Here is a 12,741-nt window from a genome sequence, read left to right on the forward strand (position 1 = left end):
GTGGTAGGGGCCTAAGCACTTCAGCGATCTTTCACGGCTTTTTCCCAGGCCATGAGCAGGCCACCAGTCCCATGGAAAAGATCAGAAATAGAGCAGCTAGGACACAAACCAGCACCCATATGTGATGCTGTCATCACAGCTGGCAGCTTTACCTGCTGTGCCATACCGTCAGCCCCAGATTTCAACTTTCTTTTTTACTCCACAATAAACTTTTAATTTCAACATCTACAAGCTTTTTAAAGCAATCCCACACACACTGCTTTCCATCTTGGGTGCCCACCTGCTCAGCTTAAGTCCCATCTCTCAGAGCCCTTATGGCTCGGGTTCCAGATGTGCTTTAGGCTTAGATAATCATATGCACTTTGTGAAATTTGACGAGCAAGTGTGAGCCAGCAACCATGCATCAGCAGCAGCTGATGTCTGCTCAGCAAGCAAAGTCCAGGAGGCACCTGGTTCTTCTGCAGGCATCTCATTAGCCAGTGTTCTGCGTGCAGATGTTGGCTCCATTCTTCATTCTGGCAGGATCAGGACATCGATTTGTAGGTGCTGATCCTAGCAAATACGTGCTGGGACTGAAACCATCAAATTGTGGCTACCTGACTTGGACCATCTTGATCAGGGCAGGAGCCCATTGGTGCCAGTTACCTCATGAGTACAGAAGAGTAAGTTGTTTCCTTGGTGACCTAAGCTGGGGATGGGAAAGGAATACTTTCTTTTTCCTGTAAGGACCACTTGGATGTTTACAACATCGTCCATGGGACGCATAAAAGTCTCAACTTACAACTCAAGCTGCTACAGATGGAGTTTTAAGTCATGTGGTTGCCATAATGGGTCAGACAAAATGATTTTTTGTGGGCAAGCCTTATACAGATGCTCCTGACCCTTGATATTTTAGGGAATTTAATTCCCTATAATGAATTATTCTCGTGCTTTCCATGATTGAATCTTGGTCCACACTTCCCAACTTCAGCTAAATTTTAACAAGCAAACTTTCTGGTTCCTCAAGACAACGATTATGAGATTCCAAACATATATTTTTGCCTATGTTGCATTCAGGTGGGGAGCCATCTCCCTGGCTGACAGAAGCCCAAACCCTGGAAGCACAGTGTACAAACCTGGCTTTCAGCAACCAATCCGAAACCTGGAATGCATCAGCTCAGATATCAATCTCTGTAGTAACAATGAAGCTAAAGCTTCTCTAGGCACAGCAATCTTATGTGAAAAGCCAAGTTGACATCGTGTACAGACCCAGGCAGCAACGTTCAAGCAAAGGAGCCACACACCTGGGTCCCAGTGCCAGCCCACTGTGACATGTGGGAAGAGTAACATCACACACCTCACTGAAAGTTAGGACTGAGGAGGGTAGAACTAAAAGATCTTGAGGGAAAACTGTCCTCTATTCAAGGATGAGATTTATGATGACTAATATTATTACTAGCTCCAGGAATCTTAAACAAGTAAAAAGGAAGCTTTCCTCACACTTTTAGAAATACTTGCTAAATCTTTAATACTCTCAACTTTTCAGCACATTGGCATTTAGAGACAAAGCTTTATGAGCCTCATAAAAAGTCAGAGCACTGAACATAAAATGTCTCCTTTAGATTACAGTCAAGCCCTGCAAAAGCGTTAGAAAGATCATTTCACTTCAACAGTATCAAGACTCACTGCAAAGGGGCCTGCTTTCATGTCCATTGCCTTTCTATGCTGTGTAACCAGATGGCTGATATAGCTCCTGATTCTGAGTGGTCACGTGGCTCCGGGTGCTTGCTCTTACTATCAGTTGAATTTTGAAGTTAGCATCCCTTAGGTTTCTTCAGCTTTTGACGCAACAGAAATCAGTATGGCCTGAAGATGGCATACACTAAGCCCTTTCCAAACACTCTCTAACTGTGCTAAGGCAGCAGATGGCTACCAGGCAGGGTTCTCAGGAAGAGGTGGTCACATGGGCAGGAGAGCCAGCAGCAGCCATCCAGAAACCCAGGTACCTAGAGCTTTCAGCATGCAGAGCTGAAGTGGTAAGGGACAGAGACAAGTGACAGGCCAAGGCCAGAGCCAGAGCTCTTAGGCTGACAATGGTTCTGTAAGCAACTCACTAAGAATCACAAAAAGCCAAAGGACCAAAGTCACCCAGCATGTGGGCCCCAGAATCCACTGGCAATGTAGATAAGAGCTGCACCTGCCAGCATGAGTTGGATCAGTGGCAACAGGTCTAGGCAGATCTTCTAAGAAGCAGAAGCAGGAAAAGGAGGAAGACAAAGCAGAAGAGGAGGAGAAGGAGGTGAAGAAGCAGGAGGCCACCAATCAGGGTCAAAGGGCAAAGGATCCAGGTCCTGAAGAGAGGTGAGCCCAGCAGTCCTTTCACCTGTAATTTTTGGATTTATATCACCAAAAGAGGCTTCATTACAACCAAAGGCACAGCTCCATCAGATTTGTTTGAAAGCTCTCTCTACTTAAAATACGTTTAAGCTCTTTAAACAGTCTCACACATGACATTGGAAAGACATCAATAGATCAACATCAGAAAACAAATCACCAAAACCCTCATCTCGGTGGGTTCTTTTTTTTTTTAAACTAGAATCTAAATCACTTCACATGATGACATGAAATCAGAACCCTAAAATATTCATTTTAGGAACTTTGAAGTGTTTCCTTTACCTAAGAACTAAATTCCCTATGCAGTCAACAATAAGCAAAGGAATTCTGATAGAACATGAAAACGCCCCAGTAGCCAGCCATACCAAATGCCACCAAATGGAGATAGGAGCTCAGGGAGACAAGCTGTCCTGTAGATAGATGAACGTGCTTAGCGTGCAAGAAGATGTTTTTAAAGATATACATAACCACTCCTATAACCTGATTAGTAGCAGCGGTTTCCTCCAAGGATGCTGGCCAACTAACTGTAGAGAGAATGTCCCAGGCAGCAGGGCTCTGAGACCAGTGTCTGCAGAAGACAGCTCTGCTGTATTCCCGGATTGCAGAGAGAAGGGGAGCTTTGTTAGGTCCCTTTCCTTCAGACACATGCATCCTTTATTTGGAAGTCACATGGTGTGATTGAATGTAACTGGGTGGGGTAGTGGAAAATCACAGTATTAACAACATAATTCTTTGGGAGGGGAAATTCATACTGCCAAGTGGAAAGATTTGGGCTACTAGGTGCAACTGTTAATGTTTTAAATCCAAAGGTTCTAAGCCAGAGGGATCTATATCTCTGTTCCTACAGCATTGTTTCTCAGTTTTTATTTATTTTTATTTTACTTGGAAGGTAGAGAGACTGAGGTAGAAAGAAAATGGTCTTCCATCCATTTGGTTCACTCTCCAAAGCCCTTAACAGTCAGGGATCATAGCTCTATCTGGGTCTCCCACGTGGGTGGCAGGGCATTCAGTACTTGGACCATTGCCTATTGTTTCCCAATGCATTATAAAGAAACAGGAGTAGAAGTGGAAGAGCCACTATCTGCAACTTGATCAATTGGGGTCTGAGGGGGGAAACGACAGTTTATATATAAAAGAGCACAAGCAGTTTTTACTTAAGGAGTTGTGCTTGTCTGTGAGTTCATGTGCAGAAGGGGTCTCCAAAACATTTATGAAAATGCCTATGATTAAAGAAAAACTTGCAGGAATTTCAAACTCCTTTTCACCAAAATAAACTTCTCGTTTAATTCCACAAACTTCCCCTCCTATAGGGATCAGCACAGAGATGACTTCTGGAAAGATGGAAATCTGCCCACTGGGGAAAAGAATTGACAGTAGGAGGAGTGTCTTTCACTCTGTAGCACTCCATGTCAGCTGAAGTTTATTGTGGGATGGCTTTTATAATGAGAAAAATTGGGGGCCAGCATGGCGGCATAGCATGTAAAGCTAACACCTGCAATGAAAGCATCTCATATTGGCTCCAGTTCCAGTCCCGGCTGCTCCAATTCTGATCCAGCTCCCTGTTTTATGGCCTGGAAAAGCAGCAGAGGATGGCCAAAGTCTTATGTCCCTGCACCTGCATTGGGAGATGCAGAAGAAGCTCCTGGCATCAGCCTAGCCCAGAGGTGACTATTGCATCTATCCGGGGAATGAACCAATGGATAAACAATCTCTTTGTTTCTTGCTCCCCTTCAAAACGAATCAATAGATCTTAAAACAAGAAGGAGGAGTAAAGAAAAAAACAACTGGCCATGAAAACATTTTCATCAATACTTTAAGAACTTCCACCAGGGACTCTGGAGAGCTCACTGTTCAAACGTTCGCTTAGTCCCCAGCAAGCTTTAAAAGTGGGAACATTTGCAGCTATGATGCCCCTCATGGTTCACAAGGTATATGCTACCACCCTTGGTTTCCATTACATTGTCACAGGATTTCCTGTGACAGATACTGCTCCCATTTTACCTGTGTGGAAATGAATGTTCAGGGGGCTCAAAAACCTGCCCAGGACCCTAGGGCCTGTAGCAGGAGAACCTGAACTTGAACTGGATCTCTCTTTGCCCCATTCTGTCTTCCTACTGTAAAACTTGAACATGCCACTTCTGGTCTTTGTCTACCTAGCCATAAAATAGCACATTATTAAAGGCATCCTTTCAGTAAGAGAATCTAACATAGTATCTCTATTTGACCAATAAGGAAACAATTCTGGTTAATTAACTTGCCCAGCCACAGCCAAGGAATTCAAACCTCTGACCCCCACCTGCAGGCTGGATTCCAAGCTGCCACTCCACACACTTTCCCTTTCTCCCCAAACAGTGCTGGATTCAGGCTGCTAGATGCAGACCACAGTCCTGATGTGTGACAATTTACAATAATTGTTGTAGAAACTGTGTGGCAAAAACAGGGGTCTGTGGCAATCCACAAAGCCACCTGCTGTCAAGGCATTTGCCAAAACCAGTTCCATGCCCCCAGAAGCCTGCCGCAGCCTCAGGCATTCTGCTCTGCAGAAAGAAAACAGAAAACCAAAACCTCAGTTTTGCAAAGCAATGATGAGGGAAGCAGCTTCCAAGGATTGAGTCCCAGGACCTCTCCCCAGAGCAAGCCTGAGCACCTCCAAGCTCAGGGAAAGGGATGCCCTGGCCATGTTCCTACAGTGACTATGCAGAACTGCCTGAGTCAGGCCAGCTTCCCCTTGCCTTCCTGCAGTGTCATGAGGAGTTTTGTGACACCATTTTGTTGGCTGGGTAGAGTACATACGGGAACTTAGACTTACTTTCAGCATCCCTATGCCCACAAGTGTGTACAAGCTATGATGGACATTATTTAACTCCTCCACCCCTGAAAAAAATGCACAAAACAGATGAGCAAGAGGTGGAGGCAATCAGGCTGGTAAATGCAGTGGACAGCTCTGCTCTGCCTGTGGCCCTATCATTGGGGAGTTCATTTCTAGGAATCTTCTAGACATGACACCTGGCTCCTGCAGAGCAGTAGCTGCTGGCCACAAACAAAACTGCAGCAGGGGCTAGAATGGGCCTCATTGGGGCATTCACCAGGCCCTGGGACCAGCCAGGTTCCCCCTGCAAGGATGCCTGAAGGGGTCTCTCCAGATTGCTCTACAGTGCTGCAGCTTTCTTTCTATACAAACTCAAACTCTACAGCATGGGAATCTGCCCTTGGCTCCATCCATGAGCAACCTGTGTACAGCAGTCCCAAGTGATAGTCTGAAGCACGAGTGATACATAGAATGAATACCCAGTGTGGCTAGTGGAGGAGTGAGAGTCAGTACCCACAAAAAATGAGGAAAGTGTGAATGTGAATATCTGAAGACTCCTCTGCCCCATCTGCTACAATTCAACGGACACTGGTTACTGCCACACCTTGATATACCGGGCCTCACATGTCCTAAGTGGTGGCTGCAGCAACAGCTGCCAAGTTTTGAGTAGGGCCTGGTCACCTCCACTGGGGCTTGTTCTGACAGAGATGGTGACAAAAGCCAGAGTTGCCCTGGGGTCTGTGACTCTGAGCTAGTATGCACACACTGAAGAGAAAGAGCTCAGTGAAGGTCCCAGGAACGAGTGAGCACATAGACTCCAGCCCTGGGGTTCGTTTTTTGCTCACTGTCTTGTTTATCCTTCCTTCCCATTGTGGACAGGTTCCTAGAGTTAAGGAGTTACTGAGAACTTCCTGGTTATCTTGGGAAAGATGTCTACCAAATATCAAGATACAAAGACGCATATAGAACCGAGTCAATCAGTGACTGCCTATGTTACAGTAACAATTGCCCAAATATTGCTTTTCTCTGGAGTCATTGAATCCAAGTCCTTTGACTATTTTGCATTTTGTAATCCTAGCACCACTGACTCACTCATCCACTGAGGCCACAACCACAGCCAGTGCCTCAGACCACTGTGTGGTTGAGAGCAGCAGAGCAAGGATGTTGTGTTAACTCATGTGTGTTGCTGGCTTACCAACAAGACACATGGCAGTGGTAGCAAGTGCCCTGAGCCACAAGGGTACAGGGAGTAGTGTAGCTTTATGGCAATGCAGCATTAAAGACAGCTAGCATTAAAACCACTTCCCAACTCCTACATGTGGATGTATGGACATGACGTCCTAGCCCCAAATTCAGAACTTGCTCTAAACATATTAATTGTGAAAGCAAACACACGAGGGACAGTCATAGGAGAAATCTGTCACCAATGCATAAGAAATAACTATAACATATTAATTTCATCTCTACACTTCAAAAAAATGTGGACTTTTTCATGCCATGATTTTCAATGGAAACATTTTTCCCCTGAAGCTGGTCAGATCCAACTCACCAGCTTTTTGGAAATAACCCAGTGGAAATCTTGGAAAGATCTTTAACAAGGCTATACTACAATCATGCTCAGAACTCCCCTGAGCTTCTCGTTTCCAGTTCACCAGCACAACTCCACACAGACATCGCAAGCCTTAATAAGCCAACTGTAATTGATTTTATTCCTTCAAACAGCAGAATGTAAGATTAAGAGCTTACACTTAAAAACGGCTGAGTTGGATTCTTGCCTCTACCTGTGGGACTTATGGCAAATGACTCCAGCATGTGGGGGGTTCAGGTTCCTGATCTATAGAAATGAGGACAATAATAGCACCTCCCAGATAATGATGCTGCAGTAACTAAATGAATTAACAAACATCACATGGCTAAAGCACTTCCTGGGACACAGTGAGCACCATTTATAAGGGGCTAGTTGTGGGTGTTGGACCACACTGGTTGAAACTCCAGTTAGGATGGCCACTCTCCATATCAGAGTAACTGGGCCAAGCCTCATCTCTGCTCCTCATGCTAGTGTCCTGCAAAGCAGCAGGTGATGGCTCAGGTAACTATATCGCTGCCAACCCAGTGGGAGACCTGGACTGAGTTCTAGGTGCCCAGCTTCAGTCTGGTGCAGCATCTAAATAAATAAATAAATATGAATAAATGAATAAATACAAACAAATGAAAAACATTTTAAAGGGTTGACACATTTATAAATTCTTGACTTAGGTACCTATTATTTGTGTTACATATAAGGAGAACATAGCAACAAGGCCCAGAAATAATCATGTCCATCTAGATGCTTAAAAATAAGTACTTACACTGAGATGGCAATGTTGCTGCCATCTTTGTCTAGAGGAGTAAAGGACAGCATAATGTGTGCTGTATAGAGACTGCCTCAGTTCTGAGGTTCTGCTTCTCCTGACAGATACCAATACCACATACAGCAGGACAAGATGGGCACATGACCATGTCCTCCACAAACCCCAAGGGCAGAGGCACCCTGAAATCTCTCAGAAATATTCTTCCAAATCCTTAAGAGCTACTTCTTATGCACCATTCTCTGCAAATGGAAAAATGAATGGCCCTTAATAAGTTGATAAGCAAGTTCACACACACACAGGTATAGCAAGAACCAGATGAAAATCCTAAGAGCAGAACCCAAAACTGCAGGGGTTGGGGTTATCAGATGAGAAATAACCATGTATGTAAGCATAATGTTTAGATATGTGTGCATACATATGTATATGAACCCAACTTTGAAAACACATGAGGAACAGAAAACCTAGTAATCTTTCTTGAAAAAGAATCAAATAGAACTTCTGGAATTTAAAAATGCTAACATTAAAAATGAACTAGGAAAGTGTGATGTCATGATCAGAAGCACTCAACCAGAGTGAAACACCCAAAGACACAATGATGGAAAACACAGCAAAGCAGACAAGGTGCAAAAGAGAGAGCAGATAAGTCTATCTAATGAGGATCCCAGAGCAGGATCCCAGAGCAGGATCAGTGGAGGAAGATAGGCTGAGGAAAGAGTACTGGCCATTTCTGAATACCAATCAACATGTAAGTTTAAGCCTCCTGGGAGTCAGTCTTTGGCCTGGTGGCTAAGGCACCTGTGTCATGGGAGTGCCAAGGCTTGGAACCTGGCTCCTGACTGCCGCTTCTACTAACAGGGGTCCTGTGAGGTAGCAGTGGGGGCTCAGTTGCCTGGTTTCTTGCTACTCACATGGAAGACCTGGATTGAGGCCCTGGCCTCAGCACTGCAGAAATCAGGAAAGTGAACCTGCAGATGGAAGCTCTTCCGCTCTTGTCTGTCTCTGCCTCAAATAAATAAATAAATAAAAGCCCACTGAATTCTAAGAAAGAAAAATAAAAGCCACACATAAACACTTTTGTATGAAAATACATACCAACAAAAGCAAAAATAAAAATCTTAGGGATCTTAAAAAGACTCATATAGTCTTCAAACGTGTGACAGATTGACAGCTGATTTCTCAATGGCAACCAGTGGAATGATATTTGCATTGTACTGAAGGAAAATAACTCCTAACCTAGAATTCTATACTGGAAAACAACATAATCACCCAAGAATAAGTTGATTGAAAATGTTTTCAAATGTTTTCCCATCTCCCATTTCAATACAGGAATTTCTAAAGGATGTACTTCAAGAAAATGATCCCAAATGAAGAGTCTGAAGTATAAGAAAGAAATAAGAGCAAAGAAAGTGGCAAATATGTGATTTACCAAGATATTGGTTATATAAAACAGTAATTATGTTCTGTGGGTTTCTTTGAATATAGTTAAAATCTTCAACAATATCATGTAAGGTGATTTTAGGGAAACTAAATGAAATTAAACCATGGTAAGGTCAAAGTTTTGATTAAAATGTGATTAAGGTAAATAGAAGTTATAATTAAAAATGTGATAAGAAGGCAAAAAGTTCTAAATAAAATGTGAAACAGAAGCACAAATATATTTAAGCTGCAATTTCCAAGGTAATCACTGATCAAATGAACAGAAATAAAATGCCTATTTTCCTACTAGTGAATTGGAAGAAGGGAAGTTAACCCAAAAGAAGTCAAGAAAGGAAAGAAAGAGTTCAGGGTATACATAAAGAAGGGTGAGATTTAAACTTAAATCTCTTGGAAGTTACATGAAATGTAAATACATTGTTGTCACACGAGTTTCCAAACATCCACCAGTATCTCCTTAACAAGACTTAAAGGAAAACATGATGAAGGAGCTATTAAGTTGGTTAAGAATGGCTATCCAGTTACAAGGAACAGCATCGGTGAAGGCCCAGAAGTTGGGTGTTGGAACTGACAGGTGGTCAGTATGGCGATCTCAGTAGAGATGAGAGAGAAATGTGGCCTGGATTGAGCCTGGAGGGGTAGGCCAGGCCAGTCCACAAGGAACTGGTCAGAACTATTACAGAATTTACCCAAGTGATTGAAAAGCATTAGAAGAGACACAGATGACATTATCTACCACCTCACGCTGCCATGCAATAGACAAGAACAGATACAAGAATTAGTGCTTGTAAGCATAGAGAGCAACTTGGACCATTGGGAAATGATGCAGCTGAAGTGTAATTTTAAGGTGAAGATACACTAGATATGATCTGGAAGGGACCACAGGGACCAGCTGGCACAGGGGCTTGTCTTCTCAAGATGTATACATTGGTGGGAGAAGGGTAGTAGAGAGGGAGTGGAGGAATGTCTTTCATCTACTGGTTCACTCTCAGAGGGCCTCAACAGGCAGGACTGGTTAACTGACGTCAGCAGCTAGGCTTTCCATCTGGGTCTCCCACATGGGTGGCAGGGAACAAGTTCTTGGGCCATCTTCCACTGCCTTCCCAAACACCAGCAGGGAGTTGGATCAGAAGCCAATCAAGACTCAACTGGCACTCTGATATGGGTTGCTGCAATTCAAACAATGGCCCCAGAGAGATTATCTTCTGATCAAACAACTTAAATTTGTATCTTGCAGATGGGGAAATGCTGAAGAACTTTTAAGAATGCGAGTGATTTGATTAGTTAGACATTTAAAACCACTCAGACAAGAGTGTGGAAGGTGAAATGAGGGGAAATTGGGAGCAGGGAAACCAGTTAGACCACCGCTCACTTCAGAGTCATTGATCTCATATACAGGTGCTCAATAAGGTACAGGAAGTGAGATTCTTTTCCCCTCATTTCACAGATGGAAAGACCAAAATCTGGGAAACAGATGTGGATGCTCAGCACCCATAGAAGGTTCTGCCCATCATTGTCACCAAACACATTAGGCATGGGCTTATTTTAAAATGACAAAAACAATAAAGAGCTATTAAACAATAAAGAGCTATTTAGCATCTTTGAGGACTAGGCATCTGTATCATACTGTGGAAGATTCAGGACCTGAAATTTGGAACAGATATGAGGCTGCTCACTTTACAAAATTTCTGTGATCAGTTTGCAAATTCATTGAGTCCAACCTCACAGGTACTGCTGGAGCTCCACCAGGCAGGTCAGCTGGCTCCTGTGAGCAGGCATGCTCCCAGGGAGGGAGCTCAGCATTCCACAGAGCAGCCAGGTGGGAGGTGCAAAAATCTCTATCTTGAGCTTACATTTTACCCTACTGCCCTCTACTGCTTTCTGAATTGAAAAAATTAAACGTTTTCTACAAAACATCCCTTCCAGCATGAAAATAACATGCAAGGTGTCTCTGCCAGAAGCATCTCCCTTCACTCCCTCTCTTCTCTCCATCCAAGCATCCACACCCATCTGTTGGCCCCTCCAGATCTGGACACTGGTGTGTCCAACATCCTACTAGGCAGGTGACATCAGAACTGATCACCAAGATGGAGAGTCTTCCATAGGATGGTGCACATTGGTGAAGAGGGTAGGCTTCAGATTGCAACAACTTGGGGAACAGATGAAAATACTAACGAACACACAGATGTGCAGAGGCAGTCAATCATCTATGGTTGGTATTGCCGACTGAATCCAGGGCTCGAATGCATGGCTTTTCCCCTGAGTGTGCCAGGACACTTCCTTTGCTTCCCCATCGGCACCTCTTCTGCTCTGGGTCTCATCTGGAGGAGTTGCCCAAGGGTCCATGTGTCCCTTGGACCCAAACCATTCCTATGCTCAATTCAGTAGCATCCTAAAAGACTGGGAACACCACTATACCTATTTGGGCTTATAAATGTGTATGTAGGTTCTACATATGGGTCTTTACACAAGAGATTTTCAAACAGTTGATGGAAACCCAAATTCTGAAGAAAAAAACTACGCAGATTTCAAAATATGTTGGCACTAAAATTAACTTATCTTTCACTTCCATTTTACTTTTTAAAGCACCCCTGTACACACACACACACACACACACACACACACACACACACAAAACACTCCCTTCATAGCCACTGTTGTGTCTGTATCTATTTCCCCTTTCTGAAATAAGAAAAACAAGCTACCTTTACCTGCTTGAAACTCAGGCCTGATAGATGTCAGCTACACCACCAAATTAAAACAAGCCAGAATCAGACAGATAGAACGAGGTACTTAATTCTTAAATATCCCCAGCTGCCATCTGTTTAATGGCATATTCTGAAATTTGAGACCCAGTGCCAGCAACGAGCAGAAAACAAGAACCCTCTCTCCCTGTAAACAGCAGATTGCAGCTCGCTGGAATGAGAAGCCATCAGTTGCATATTAATCACTGGGAATTTAGAACCTGAAGGCAAGGAATACTTAAGACACTTCTTTAAATAAAACTGTGCAGGTGGTGCACCTGTACATCTTTCACACAATTCACAGCCACCTTCTTCATCTAACTCCTCCAAAGACTCAAGACAGAGAGATGAGGGATACAAGCAGCCCAGAGTGGTAACTGGAAACATGTCTCAGCATTGAGTGACAAGTTGGGAAAACAGCTCTAGGAGGCACTGCCCAAATGTTAGAAGGACCCAGGAAAGAGCTGGCTGAGCAGTCTCCTGCCTCCTTTAGCAGTTGGCACCAGAATGGAAGGCTGCGACAGGAAGGAGGCCAGGCAAATTTCAGGGTAGGCCATTGTTATCAAAACAGCAGCAGTGGAACGCCCTGGTGCTGTCATTGAGAACAAAGGCTGCACCAAGTCCAGCAGTACCAGAACCTGCGTGTGGACCAAAAGGTCTTGGAAGGCAGAGAAAGGACCATGGCAAAAATCTCAGAAGAGTCTGATAGATGGAACACGGTGACAGGACTGGATAACTGAGCTGGATGTTATCTCTTAACGATGACTCGATGGAGTTTCTGCTGCCCATTCTTAGGTACTCGGACTACCAGGAGGTGGAGGACTTGCTCCATTTTGCAGGGAAGGGAAGGTTAAGACTCCAAAAGGTTAACAACAGTGTTTGTCAAGGTCTGTCTCCTGCTTTCTACAATAGCTCACGCTCTACTAAAAGCAGAGCGTATCTCATCCTAGGTCTGTGATGTGAAACGAGGTTCAGCTCCAGGGAGCTCCAGGCAGTCCTTGGTCAACATGGCTGAGCTCCCACTTTCAGG

General features: G+C 44.0%; 1 protein-coding gene across 1 annotated transcript in view; it reads right to left on the reverse strand.

Annotated features, from left to right (window-relative positions):
• Positions 1–12,741, reverse strand: part of PRKCE (protein kinase C epsilon) — a 481,837-nt gene that overhangs the window by 269,077 nt on the left and 200,019 nt on the right. The gene's annotated exons all lie outside the window — the stretch shown is intronic.

Source organism: Ochotona princeps, chromosome 8 (genome assembly GCF_030435755.1).
Source record: "Ochotona princeps isolate mOchPri1 chromosome 8, mOchPri1.hap1, whole genome shotgun sequence".
Classification (NCBI taxonomy): domain Eukaryota; kingdom Metazoa; phylum Chordata; class Mammalia; order Lagomorpha; family Ochotonidae; genus Ochotona; species Ochotona princeps.